The sequence below is a fragment of the Camelus dromedarius genome, chromosome 10, assembly GCF_036321535.1.
Source record: "Camelus dromedarius isolate mCamDro1 chromosome 10, mCamDro1.pat, whole genome shotgun sequence".
NCBI lineage: Eukaryota > Metazoa > Chordata > Mammalia > Artiodactyla > Camelidae > Camelus > Camelus dromedarius.
Window position 1 is genome coordinate 42283450 of NC_087445.1, and position 14821 is coordinate 42298270.

Sequence of the window (14821 nt, forward strand, 5' to 3'; positions counted from 1 at the left end):
TGGACTACCATCTACAAGGTCTCCCATCTGCTCAGGGCTCCTGATCTCATGTCCTCATAAACTTTCCTTTTATAGAACACTTCTCCACTTTAAAAAGTTATAAATATGTACTATATAAAATTCAGAAAAACAGAAGTTTTCAAAATTGCTATAATTAGAACATTTTGGTCTATTTCTTTTCAGACTCCTTTTCTAGGCAAATGTACTTTTTCTGTTCTTGTTCTAAACTAAAAATGGAATAATACTGTGTATTGTTATTTTTCACTTAACATAACGTGATAATCATCCCAAGATACTAATTATTCTTCAGAAACAGTTAACGCTTGTCTGAAAGGCCATCATACGAATGTGTGATAATCTAACAATCCCCCTGTCATAACACAGTTTGAGTACTTCTAACATTTCCCTTTTATAAATGATGTCGTGATAAAGACCACTAAAGGAAAACACAGACGTGCAATTAGGTGTAAGAGCTGTAAAAGCTCTGGCCATCATCCTATAGCTGTACCAGTCGACACACCCATCAGACCCTTCTTTACCCGACTTTCGTTTTTGGTGTTTTTTTTTTTTTTTGCAACACTACTGTGATATAGTGCTTTATAGTAAGAAATACATATTGGGTCTTCATCCCAGTTTTGGGCACAGAGCTCCTAAAACCCTTGGAATTTCCTAGGCCATGAGAGCATCAGAGGTATCTTTTGTTACGTGAATGAGGTGACTTTTGGAAAGTGCCCACGGTAGGGGGCTGGTTGCCACGGGCACCAACCAGGAGTAGAGGAGTGGAACTTTCAGTCTCACCCCTTGACCTGTGAGGAAGGGAGGGCACTGGATATTAAGTGCAGTCACCAATGGCCAATGGTTTAATCACTCACAGCTATAAGATGAAGCCTCCATAAAACCCAAGAGGACAGTGTTCGCACAGCTTCCAGGTTGGTGAACACGTGGAGATTTGGGGAGAGAGGCTCGCTCTGGAGAGGGCTGGAAGCCCCGCATCCCTTCCCACTCAGCCTTGCCCTATGCATTTTTTCTGTCTAACTGTTCCAGAGTTATATCCTTTTCTAACGAACCTGTAATCTAGTAAGTAAAATGTTTCCCTGAGTTCTGTGAGCTGCTCAAGCAAATTAATCCAACCCAAGAAGGGAGTCGTGAAAACACCTGATTCATAGCCCTACGGTCAGAAGCATAGGGGACAACCTGCAATTGGCATCTGAAGTGAAGAGCCGGTTTGCAGGACTGAGCCTCCAGCCTGCGGGACCTGACCCTATCTCCAGAGGAACAGATCCTGATCTCTGCCACTTCAGAAATCGACTGCTATCCCTGGGATCTATGCCGCATATGCTGTCTATCCTGGTTCCTCTTTGCAGCTCTGGGACTTTGGGGAAGTGGCCTGGCCTCTCAAAGCCTGTTTTCTCATCTGCAAACACCACCACCTACTGCTCTGCTGAGTGTTCAGTGAGTTAATCCAAGTAAAGCACAGTGTCTGATACACAGTAAGGACTTCATAAATACTGGCTATAATTTACAGTCCAAAATCAAGCGGGGAAAATGAGAGAGTAATCCGCGGGAGAGGCAAAAATTAAGTAATCAAGACAGCAGTTTAATGCAGTATTTTTAAAAATCAAAATTAATACCACCCAAATCCACGGTGAACAAAATATCACAACTGTAAATAAAGACACTTTATGCATCACAACACACAGCGCTTTGCTGTGCCATATCGGTATCTGAGAAGCTGCCTTGAATTCTGTCTCTAAGGCGAGTACCTCACTCACCTTATCCGAGTCTCAGCCCTGATTCTAACTCTTCATTCTCCAAAATAACCGAGATAATCATCTGCAGCATCTCAATATTTAAAGCAATAGTGTTTGGAGATGTTTAGCTTGAATTCTTTATTCATAATTTTATTGGGTGTATGCTTGAGAGCATCAGGATACAAGACACACGATTCTTGCTTTCACAAAGGGAACATGCAAGTAGGAGTGGCAGATGACATACAGAAGAAAAATGAGTAAGAAAACTCCAACGGAGATGGGGGCTATGCACTGAAGAATTAAAGAAAAATCAAATACGGAGTGACTTAAGAGCTACTTTAATTTGGGAGACCGGGGACAGCCTTTCTAAGAAGGTGCATTTATGGTGATATCTGAATATTCAAGGTCTAGCCCCCCCAAAAAATTAGAACAGCAAAAAGAAAAGAAATGAAATGCATTCCAGGCAGTAAACCAGCCGACACAGAGGTCACGGTGGGAACGGGCTGGGCTGCTATGCTGGAGGCACAAAAGGGCCAGCGTGGCCGAGGTGAAGCCAGTGCTGGGGAGAGAGGTAGGAGAGGATGTGCGAGCGTCAACCACCAGGGCGGGGCTAAGTCACACAGGGGGCTGTAGCTCAGGGGACAAGCGTGGATTTTATTTATTCTAAGTCCACTAGACCACTCTGAATTTAACCAAGAATTTTAACCAAGGGAGCGATATGATTTGACTTATCCTAAGTAAAGGATGAATTGTAAGAACAAGCGAGTAGGGTATTTCAGTAATCCAACCAAGAGATACTGGTAGTTTGGGCCAGGATGGCAGCAGCAGACGTGACGGAGAAAAGTGGGACGAGTCAGGATCCAGTCTGGAGTTGGATGAAAACAGAAGGGGGAGGAGAGGAAGCAGGGATGACGCCTAGATCTCTGGCCTGAGTAACTGGAGGGATGGACATCCTAGATTCTTAGAGAAGCTCGACGAGGGAAAGATCTGGGAAGAGAGAGGCACGTTCAGTTTGAAATGCTTATTCACTCCAACAAGAACCGCTTTTTGTACACTGACAAGGGCCACCGCAGTGACATGGAGGACACACGTGAGACAGAAGATTCGGTCTGTGTCCTACATTCTCTGGGCCTTCAACAAAGGCAAGGACACAGCCATGACCGAGGTCTTTATGCTCATGGATGAGTCAGAGCAGACTGCGGAACTGGGGCTATTATTTCATTTCCTATGAGATAAGCCTCCTTATGTAAAAAATATGAAAATTTTTAGCATCTAGATTACACAAGCACATACATACATCTGTTTGTTTAAACTGGTAAGGTGGCCACACCACCACATACACACTTCTTTAGAGGAAACAGGGAAATGTTCAATGAACGTTACTTGGGAAGCATGAAGATACCATAAAAATACCAAGTCATCATAACAACAACACTTTAAGAAGTAGGACCCTTCAGAATAAATATCCATCTTTAACACTGATTATTTCAGATTAAAAACCGTGAATGCATAAGTGGTCCAGATTTCAGGTCACACATAACCATAAACTGCACACATTAAAAATGCACTGGTTGGAAAAGGACGAGATGCACTTTGGAAAGGACTCTGAAGGCCTCATCAAACCAGTAAATACTTCCTCAGGGAAGAACGACTCATGTGGGCTCCTTCAAGGAAAGCCACAAATTAAACCTGTAGTCGAGGCAAAGACCCAGGACGAATCTGAAATGCCAGTTTTCATTTCATTTCATATTTGTCAGGACATGATCTACAGGCAGATGTGTGGAAAGAGCCAAAGCTGGAGGCCCTCTAAGGCTGGCCCCACCAGCAACAGCCTCCCTCCCTGCTCACTTGGCCTCTGAGTGCTGAGGACGAGGGAACCAGCCTGGAAGACCTCAAGCACTCTCTCCAGCTTTGGGATTTTATGATTATTTTCCTTCTTTGTACGTAGCACAGCATTAAAAATTGTTCATTGTATTTCCTGCGAGGCAGAGAAAAAAACCTAACCTGTTATTTTTACTACGTATTCAAATACTAATTCAAATGAGTTAACTAAAAAACTATAGTAGTCTCCTTTCAAGGTTAATGTGTCAAAAAAATTTTTTTTCTTTTACTCATGTGATTCTTCACTTTGAGCCTCTAAAAATAATTATCTTTTGAGGTAAGGGAATTAAGGTGCTGGAGGGAGTGAGCAAGCACTGCTCCCATTAAGAGAAGCAATGATCTGGGCTGTCTCGCGGATACACGGGTACCCAGGTTGCGTGCTTTTTGAGTTAGTATCACTTCAGTCTTTCAACTAATGTCACTAGGAATACCAGCAAGGACTTCTACCTGCTCCAAGTCTGCCCAGTAAGCATAAAACTAGGAAAGGATCTTGAAGAGAGGCTGTATTGTGGAAAACAAGAGTCAGTGAATCTGCTCGCTCCCGGGGAGAGCAGGCATCCTAGTCTACTGCTTGTGTAGCACCTGAGAGTTAATGAAAATGAAAACTAAACTTAAAGCAGTGTTTCCTTTTCTTAAAGAAAGAGAATGAACACAATTTAAAAGCACACATATAAGCAAGCAAATCTGTGCTCTGTTCACATTTTTAAAGTTCTCTCTTGGGGGAACATGTTGGTGTTGATGAAAAAGCACAGCACCTGCTAGGGGCGTCAGGATCAGCACGAGCACCACCCAGCCAAAGACTCCCGAAACTAATCATTTCCAAGTGGCTAATTTGGAAGGACTCAAAATCCACACCATGGAGAGATGCATTAGGTAATCATTTGGGTTCTCAGTTCCCCTAGAAGCATAAAACAAAAATAACTTTTTTGAGATTCAGCTTTAAAAAAAAAACACAAGCTAGCACATTTACCAATGGGAGGGAGGAAATGGCCCTTTTGTTTTCAATGCTCAGGGAACTCTGAAGGCAGGGACATGAAATGCCCCTGATCTTTTAGGTCTGAATTACTCCAGAGCAATCCAACGATGCATCTTGGACATTCACATGTGCTATCCAAAGAGAGAGGGGCAACATCTGGCACCACCAACTGATGTCAAGATAATTTCCCCAGCCCATTAAAGAGCTGCCCTATGATTTGTTTCATTAATTTAAAACCTGTCCTCAAATTTATTTTGCCTGATGGCCACATGTTTTTCCAGTGTTCAAGCCCGTGACAGTAACAGACATGCAACAGGATGGTAATGGAACAGGGCTCTCCCTTCTGCTTTTTTCCCCTCTAGATTTTCAGATACAGCAATGGTCAACCTGAGTCTCATACAAGAAATGCCATTCTCCTTACTCTTAAGTAAGCTGCATGTGGAAATATGCCTTTTCCTGAAAAGAGAATATGACACACTCTTTGCTCAGAGGGCCCACATCTAGAAATGTTTAAACCAGTGGGCAGGAAAAGAGAAAGGGCAGACTTACAAGCAGATCTGCTCCTTGAGGAAGTGAGAGTAGAGAAACGCACACTGGTGCATTTTATCAGTGTTTAGTAAGGCCTGCACGTATGATGACTTCCTACCATCTGACTGATAAAAGAGGAAGTGAAACTAATTACCCTCTTAATTCAAACTGAATCTCTCCTCTTGCTACACAATCCATGGAATTGTTCCAAGAAACAAGAATTAGAGTTAAAGGGAAGGAGACTCGTAATCCAAGATAACATATGGCTCTTGGTTTTAGGCCTCATGACCCAACAAATGTTGTCCAAATTGTATCAGCACACACTCACATGCGATTTCTTATAAACTGACCTGATAATACATTAATATGACATTTGGGGCTCTGTAGTAACAGTCGTTTGAGTAAAAATGAAACCACCAGGAATCATTATACGTGCAGCCTTTTCCTTTACTCTGAAATATTTCATCACAGAAAAAAACCCAGAAAAGTTATTAAGACATCTAACAGACAGGGCTTGCTTACTCGAACCAATAAAGAAGTTGGCAGAAATGCAATCAACTGAATACAAAATATTAAAACAAAGTTTTAAAAAAGGAAATACTGAATCACTAGGCCTTGCTAAGTGGAGTGATAGTTCCAGAGACTTGTAAAACCACACACATAAAAACACACATGTGTACACACCACACAGACACACACACACACAGAGCTGGGGAAGGGTTTCAAAATCCAAGTGCTTTAGCCAAATGCTGACACTACCGTCACTGCTTATCTTGTCTACCCACAGCTTTCTCAAGTATACTCACCAGTGATTATTTTAAGTCTACTAATATGTTGCATATTAAATGAAATGACTATTACAATGGTCTAGACATTCCACACACAAAAGTTAAGAATATAGGTGGGGAAATGTCCCCCAATCACACATTCTTAATCAGCACTGCTAAGGTGATCAAGTCACTGCTCACTGTTTATACTGTATTGTAACAGGTGCCACTGGAACCTTATAAAGTATGGGTGATACATTCTTAACAACAACTTTATTGAGACATAACTCATCTACCCTGCAACCCACCCAGTTACAGTGTGCAAGTCAACGGTCCTTAGCACATTCAGCAGCGGCATATCCACTCCAGAACATCTTCATCCTGGGTAATGAAACTTTAGTGAGCTGCCAGGTATCTAACTGGCCAAAACTTCAGACTACTTACTAGAAAAGCTCGCTGCTAAATGCACTCCCTCTCCTTTTAAAGTGTATGTTTATATTTGGGCTTTGTTGTAGTTTCTTTGTTCTTTTCCCACTTAATACAAGCTAAAGAGTCTGGATTTAACAGCCTATGAGGAATCACTGAAAATATCTGAGGAGCTGTGACCTCCATCACAGGACTCCTTTAATCCATGAAGAAGACAGGGGGACGGGGTGATGGGTAGTTCAGATTTAACAGGGGAGAAACCAGACAAAGAAATGGGATGAAAGAAAGCTACCACAAAGGTCCAGGCAGGAGGTCTGAGCCTGAATTTGTGTGGCGAAAATGGACAAGAAGGAAGGATTTGAACAACAGTGACAAGGCAGGACAGACTGCTATGGCTCTGGTGTGTGGCAGAGAGGGAGAAAAAGGAGCCACAGAGGACAAGGTGGCTCATATAGGGAGACAGGGGAAATGGGGGTGGGGACGGACCTTTAGCACAAGTTTGGGGTCCAAAAGGAAAAACTCACTTCAGGGTGAAGCTGATGGACCACCTACAGATGTGTTATGTTGGCAAGTGCATATCCAGGGTGTGGTAGTGAAGTCTAGTTCCAGAAAGCCTGCTGCTGGGCCCGCGGAAGGGAAATGATGCTTCGTGTGCAGAGCTGAATGTTCAGGACAGGGATAAAAGCATCTCCTACACCGGCTGACTGCTGAAAGCTTCTGCTGGTGTGGAAAGAGCAGCGGGAACCAGGAAGATGGGACTGGGATGGTCTCTGTCCAAGCACATGGCTACGGGAAGAAGTAAAGGCAGCGCCGAGGAGGGCTGGGTGTGAGGTCCTGCCCAGGCTCCAGCAGGAGCGCAGGACCAGAAATCAAATCGAGCCTATCAGGCCGTACATGGCCACACCCTTCTCACTGTTACTCCGGTATCAGGTACATCCCCCAATGCACCACAAGGATGAGGGGTGAGGAAGGTTCTAGAACTGCTGAATAAGTAGCACACATTTAAGGCCGTTTATGGCAAGGGCCACTGCATGCCACCTCAGAAGTCCCACCGGCCAGAAGTAAATTTCCAAACCCTACTGATGCATGTTCAGTCTGATTAGAAACTTGTGATCCTGCATCACAGAGAACTGCACATGTTTCTTCAAGCCTCCCCAGGAGTATTTCAGTCACCTTATTAATTAAAAGGTCATTTCCTTTTACTGAAGTGAACTAAAAACTGAAAGAGTACATTTGAGGTGGCAAATTACCGTTCATTGTAAGGTCTTATCAATTTTACCACCTTGGGACAGTATAAAGCATAAGTCATTCCAAAATATTACAGCCCCTTTTCCTCTCTCAACTCACCCCCAGAAATCAATCCTCTAAACTGCGGAGGGAAAGCAAAAAAGGAAACATCTTAAGTCCAAACCACACATCATCAGCCATCACAATCAGCCAGGGTGGGGTGGGGAACGGTGACTGTGGGACTTTCGATTTCAACCTAATTTTAAAGTGAAAAATTATTCCGTCCAACTCAAATTAGTAAATCTTAAGAATCAAATATATAATGCCATAAAGGAGATATTTTATAATCATAATACGCTGGGTATTTTGAAACATGGCCATTGAATTCTTTTGCATATTAAGAATACAAGACCATGGGACAAAACTAACTACAGTTTTTTTTTTTTACCAAATCAAAGGAATTATTCTGATTGAATTACCCGAATTTTATGTACTCACTGATGACCTGATACTTAAAGATTAGGGTGAACCAACGGGTCACCTTTCGAGAGTGAAAGGGCTGCTGTGGGACAAGTGGGGCTAAGCTGCGATGGTCCCAGGCAAACTGAGACACGTGGGCGTCCCGTTAAAGCTATTCAGGAATGGAAGAGAGTCGTAACACAGCATTAAAATAGCTGTGGAGACGCTTTAAGGGTGAAGAATATAGGACGTGGAATAAAAATGAGTATCAAGGCTGGCACACGGTCCTAATATCCCTTAGGGTGCCTATTACAGAGTCAAGAGCTAGAGAGGTTACCCTCCAGAAGTGACATTTATCTCGCAGACTCTAGGCTGGGACCTTCAGCGTCTTAACATGAGAGAGGAAGTCACAAGAGCGGCTCGCATCAGAGAGCCTGTGCTCTTTTTTAGGTAATGCTTTATTATGTGATCATAAAAGAAAATGAGAAGACTAGACTCCATGCTGGATGACTGATCAGGTCGTTTTATGAACTCATAATACTTTATAAAAGTATTAGTAATAAAATGGTCCCACAGAAATGGGAGACCTCATAAACTTACCTCTGTAAGTTTTGCAAGCTCATGCTGTGGAAATCCTACAAAGGGTCTGAACTCCCAAAGCACATGGTGAACTGAAAATACGATCTAATGCATTGGGACAAAATATGTGCAAAACTGCAAAGAGTTCATAGTAAATGGCATAAAAAGCATCTGCAAATCATACTTAAAAGGAAGAAAAATCTCCCAAAAAAGAGAAATTAGGAAAAAAACTTCAATCAATTAAAAAGTAATTTAGCCTCACCTAGTGTTAAAAGAATTACAAATTCAAGTGACAACAATGTAATTTTCACTTGTTTTTAAATGATTATATTGAAGACTCAGAAATCTACGGGAAAACTGGCATTCCTCACTTCTAGAGGAAACAAAAATAGCTACAACTTTTCAGGGAAATTCAGCAATAGCTGTCATGTGTTACAGTATTGCATGTATCTTGTTCTGATGACACCATTCTTACAGACTTTTCCCAAGGAAATAATTATGAATTCTGCAAAACTTAGCTATATAGAATATGAATCCTATAATCAATTGAAAACATCAAAAAAATTACAATCTAAACATTCAACAATAGGGGATGGGTAAAATAAATGATGTGAGATGTTGCAGCCATGAAAAATAGTATTTTATTACATTTAATTAAGTATGATAATGTTCATGATAAATGAACGTAGAAATGGAAAAAGTGAATTACAAATCTATATATTAACATCATACCAGTTCTTGAAAATGTAATTACACATAACCAGAAACATATACACGCACGCGCACACACACACACACACAAATCTACACGCAGAAAAAGGCAGGGCAGAAAGAGTTACAATAAAGTGTTAAAAGTGATTAGTGGTATGGTGGAATGAGTAACTTTTTTTTAGTAACAAATCTTCTCAATTTAACACACTGAACAAGTATCACTTTGTAAAAGGGAAAAAGAATCGTTAAAAGAAACTGAAAAACATATATTCTACCCCTTCACAGAGGACTTTACGTTACAGATGTTACAGAATGGGTAAAAGGGCTGAAAGAGCACTGGTCTTTTGGTCAGAAGTGAAAAATGAGGTGGTTCAGAGCCCTCTTTGGGCTTCTCCAAGACCCAGTCTTGTGAGGACAATAATGAGATAAAACACACAAGAAAATCTCAACAGGTGGTCAAGTATTATGTAAAGAAACGATTTTACTAGATGGCCTGCCATTGGCAGAAGACGTACTTTGGGCTGAGCTGTTTCCTTATTAACTGTGCAGTGATCCATCACTCTACTTTATGAGTCTCATGGTGCATTTGCAAATGGTTTATGACAGTATAAAGTGAATTGGCATGCCAGGTTCGAACCATAACCCTCACTTCATTAGCCCCTGTTTTAATCAAAGGAAGAAAAAAAAAATAGAACAGTTCCAATAGGTTTCCCAAGAAACTTCACTAAAAAATAGGAAATGAATCAATCCCCACCAAACATATCTGTAGTGGTCCTTGTTCTCAGGACCCTGAACACAGTAGGGGTTCCAAGAGAAAAGGGTGATCAACATTTACTTTTACAAAGAAAAAAATTCATGCATACAACATTTTCAAAAGTAAACAAACACTGGAATTTACCAAAATGTTACCACGAGCTGCGTTTGGGTCATGAGACTACAGGTGATGTTATTTTTTTCTATTTTATAAATTTCAAATGATTACTTATTAAAGTTTAAGCACTCTTTGCAAATCCCAGCAATCTACTGCCCTTGGACCCAATCACTAATCAGCTGTCAGATGACTGTGAACAAGTCAATTTACCTACCTGGGTTTCAGGTTCTTCAAGTTTATCTAGGAAAGAGCTGGAACACGTGATTGCAGACTGAAGCCGTTTAAAGTATCTAGTACAACAGCAGACAATGCTTTGAGTGATGCCTTTTTAGGATAGGACCAGTACCTATGAATATAACATTTATTATTATTCATTATTATTATTTGTTGTGGCTCTACTAGTTCCAAGTTAGCACATAACGCTAGTAACCTCAGATGGCAGGTGTCTGCACTGTAGAATCCATTTCTGGCCCCTAACGCCGTCAAGCCAGTACAGATCTGAGGATTATTCCATCCTGTAGGACCAAAGGAAGGGCTCCCCTCCGAGGTTTTGGTTCACGGGTCAAAGTTGAGCCTCAAGATCTTTTTAAAACCAACTGACAAACCACAAAAGAAACCCAGAGATACTAACTACAGGAGATGCTCTCACGTGTTCAGCCGTGTCTTGGGAAATGGGAAGTGTATCATATTCGTCAGGCATGATATGATACAGTGGATAAGGAACACCAGGGACACTACTCCCTTTTCTGCCATTAAAATGTTTGACTTTGAGCAGTCGCATAAATCACGTGGGCCATAATTCCCTTGCACGTATACAATAAGAGACTAGATAAACTCAAAAATGTCTTCTATTTCTATCATGATATAAACCTCTAGGACCCACATTCATACAAGGCTACCCTTAATTAAACCTTGGTTTTCCCTACAATGAAAAACTCAAGTACCTTCGTCATAACTGAGTATCTTATTTTAAGGTGGTCTCACATCATGTTAGGCAACAATAAAAGTAATGCTTTGGGAAAATACAAGCAAGAAAACACATTCATCATCTATTAGGGAGAAAGCAGGCAGTACGAACACATGACACCTGTTCAAAATCTACTGATGCACACAGAATAGACACAATATCAACAAAATTGTATCTTCTTGGTGGCAATGCTTGTGAGTTTTTCCCTTACTCTGTATTTTCCAGATTTGGTAAACTATTTTTATAACTGGTAACTAATAATAAATCACATTTTAGAATTTTTCTAATAGGGCTCACAAATCTTCAGTTACACAAGATGATCTGGCTCCAATCCTCTACTTTCTAAGTTAACTTGGAAGCCAAATATGTCAACAACAGACGTTATTTTATAAAACTGTGTATAAGATGCAGGTTGTCACCAGTCTTCCAAGGCACCTAGTCACCTATGCACCATCAAGCTGCCTCTCCCCATCCACCCTCTTTAGACCAGACACCAAATCACTCCTCTTCCTGCTCCCATTAAACTTTATCCAGAGTGGGATTAACCACAGGAAATGCAAATAATCCATGAGCATAATAGGACACACTGCCTCTTCACAGCCAACGGTGATTCCAGTTACCTCCCTCATAACTGGAGTGAGAAGAACACCTGAATAATTCAGGGTTTCAATCTCTAAATATTCGAAGATGCACTCAATTTCTGAGCGCATGAATCAAAAGATGACATAGGAAAAGAGAGAGCCATTCAGCTGGGGAGGGATGTTTCATCCCAGAACACTGAGGGTCATGGCCCACCACAGATAAGAATTCAGCAAAGTAGCTGGGGAAGGACAAAGGTCTATGTGTCAGCTTTCCAGTTCCTTCTGGGTCTGTCTGCAGCACAGTGGGACTTCCTTATTTGTTTGAGGTATTGTAAATTCCCAGAATATCAGGCACACCCATGCTCAAATCTAAGTACAAAAACACACTGCAAAGCCAAATACAAATGGTTCCTCGCCCATTAACTGGAGGCCATCCATCAGATAAGGTTGATTTTCTTTTACATGTTTAATGTGGCACCTTCACAAGAGATAAGAACGCTATTAATGAAAATCTACTTGCCAGCTTTAAAAAGTTAGCACTCAAACACAGAGATGAAGTGGCTGTAAAGCTGCTTTACACAAAAAGTAGGAAAGTAAGTAGTAAATAGAAAACAGTTTCTTAAATTCCACACTGCGTTGTTACCAGGACACAACATGTACAGCCTTAGGTCACGTTTGTCTGGGTTATGAGCCCAGTGTAAAACCCAGGACAAAACCGCTCTCTGTATTTTTCACATGGCTTTTCAAGAAAGTGTAAAATGATCGTCACATTTATCAAGAAGACAGAAAAAGCTTTTCTACTTTGGAAAATGCTTACCTACGTTAGAGGTAAGCTGCATCCTCAGAAATGAAAAATAGATCCTCTTAGGGAAAAAAAAGGTTGTCCTAATTATACACGGAGGCTCTAATTAAACTGTCATTCACAATTCATTAAAGCTATTAATAAAATGTACATGGGAAACGGGCTATTACAGTTCAATTTACAAGAGTTGTTAAAACCACTTAAACATAAAGATAGCCAAGAACTGATGATGAAATTTCCTATGTACGTGAACTTCAGACCTCACTGAGGGACCCTTAAAGGCCTCTTCTAAAGGCCCTAGACCTGCCTCCTCCTTTATAACTGAGGAAACTGAGGTCTACTGAAGGTAACTGAATAGCCCGAGTTCACACCCTCTTAACTTATTTTCCCACCACTTACATGATTGCCACGCTTCCTAAACCGCACGTGTTTCTTGGTTCCAAACAGAAAATGCGAGCATGCTCTCCTGCGGTCAGTGCCGAGGAGGGTGAGGCATTCCGTAGCAGTTCACAGGACCAAACATTAGAAGGAAAGTGAAGGGATGCAGAGGAGACAGAAGCGGATGCTGAGGGGGTGACATCACCAAGCGCAGGATAATAACCAGGCGGCTAGCTGACACTGCACCACGGGAGAAGCAGAAGAAACTAAAGAAACCCGAAAATCTTTATTAAATCTGATGTGTCTAGAAAAACAGCGTTCCTAAGAATTTCAAGGTAAACAAAATATCCCTATTACTTGTCTACAAACTAACAGAAGAAATTTTTCCCCTGAAACAAGACAGTGACACCACCAACCACAACAGCAGAATCACCACAACATCAGTAAAGGATTCAGAGACTAAGCAGAACTTCTCTTCCAGCTCCAGAAATCACATGTTTTCTTAAAAGCCCACATTTTAAGGAAGCCCCAAAACTAGCTAGGCAAAGGAAACCTCAACAACAGGTCATGCTGCAGTGTTAGAAAGTGCTGAAGTCCCAAACCCTTGTACACAAACCCTGGGCCTGAATTCACACGCTCTACCCCGGACTGCCGGAAAGCCAGGCTCTCCAAATGACCCAGAATCAAACCAAAAAAATACAGCGTGCTCTGTACTGGTGTTAACTGTATTCATTTTACACATCAGCAGTATATTTATGATGGCTTTTAAAGTACTTGCTAAACAGACTGTTGATCCCACTCTGGAAAGCACAGTGACTGAAGCCCAGGGTCACAGGATGAACAGATCCAGACACTATGACTAGCTGTGTGGCTTTGGGACGTTACCAAACCTCTGCTGTCACTTTTCATCATCTGCCAAATGAAGATAATGATGCTTATTGCACCAAAGGGTGTGTTTGCAGATGAAATTCATGTAAAGCCCTTAACAGAATGGCTGCCACAGAGTAAAATTCTGAAACCATATTGTGGTTAATAAAGCCGAAAGCCGTTCACTACGCAGCCTCATCTTCCGTCTCTGCCCACACGCTGGCCATGCTCTGGGCCACACCCACCTCCCCCCAGAACAGGAGCAAGCAATGCTCTTTCAGGTCCCCCACCCCTTTTTTCCCATGTGCCCTTCTCTGTCTGGCAACATCTCCCTCATTCTTGTCCTTGCAGTGAGCCAACTCCCCAGAGGCCAGTTAGTTGCTCCTTCTATGTCTATTATGTATTACATCTGGATTATAATCACTTATGCAACAAGAAAATAATTTTTTTACTGGAATGGGGGGGTGGGAGGGGATGAGGACCAGCCCGTCGGGGCTATTTCCTGTGGCAGTGGGCAAGGCTGCACGTCCTGGGGAGCACAGGCTTTGGAGAGGGTCTCGATGGACAAGAAGAGATGCAAAAAGCTATGAGCAAAGGACACTAATGAACTTAAAAAAGAGGCAGACTCAGAGAGGTAGAAAACAAACCTGTGGTTACCAGGGAGGGAAAGGGGCTGGGGAGGAATAAAGTGGAAGCTCGGGATTTGCAGATACACACTACTGTATATAAAATAGATAAACAAGGCCCTACTGTATAGCACAGGGAACCATATTCAATAGCTTGTAATAACCTATAATGAAGAGGACTATGAAAGGAATATATACGTGTATAAAATGAATCACCATGATGTACACCAGAAATTAACACATTGTAAATCAACTATACTTCAATTTAAAAAAAGCCACGAGCATGAGATGTGACTCTGCCCTGCGCACATGACATCCCCATATTTCTTCCTAACTTATTAAACCTCACAGTAAGCCAAACGTGAGTAGGAGTGTGTATGCATGCACACAGAGAAAGACAAGAGACACAAGTGTGTGCCGTGAG

General features: G+C 41.7%; 1 protein-coding gene across 4 annotated transcripts in view; it reads right to left on the reverse strand.

The window, feature by feature from the left end:
* The window catches only part of LOC105087414 (guanine nucleotide-binding protein G(q) subunit alpha), a 261505-nt gene that overhangs the window by 173470 nt on the left and 73214 nt on the right, over window positions 1-14821 (reverse strand). The window contains exon 1 of one of the 4 annotated variants that reach the window (XM_031449916.2): window positions 10391-10494. The exons of 2 other annotated variants lie outside the window; for them this stretch is intronic. The gene's annotated coding sequence lies outside the window, so the exon portion shown is untranslated. Of the gene's footprint in view, window positions 1-4387; window positions 4407-10390; window positions 10495-14821 lie in introns of those variants that run through there. One more of the 4 variants, XM_064490290.1, reaches the window with a different exon arrangement.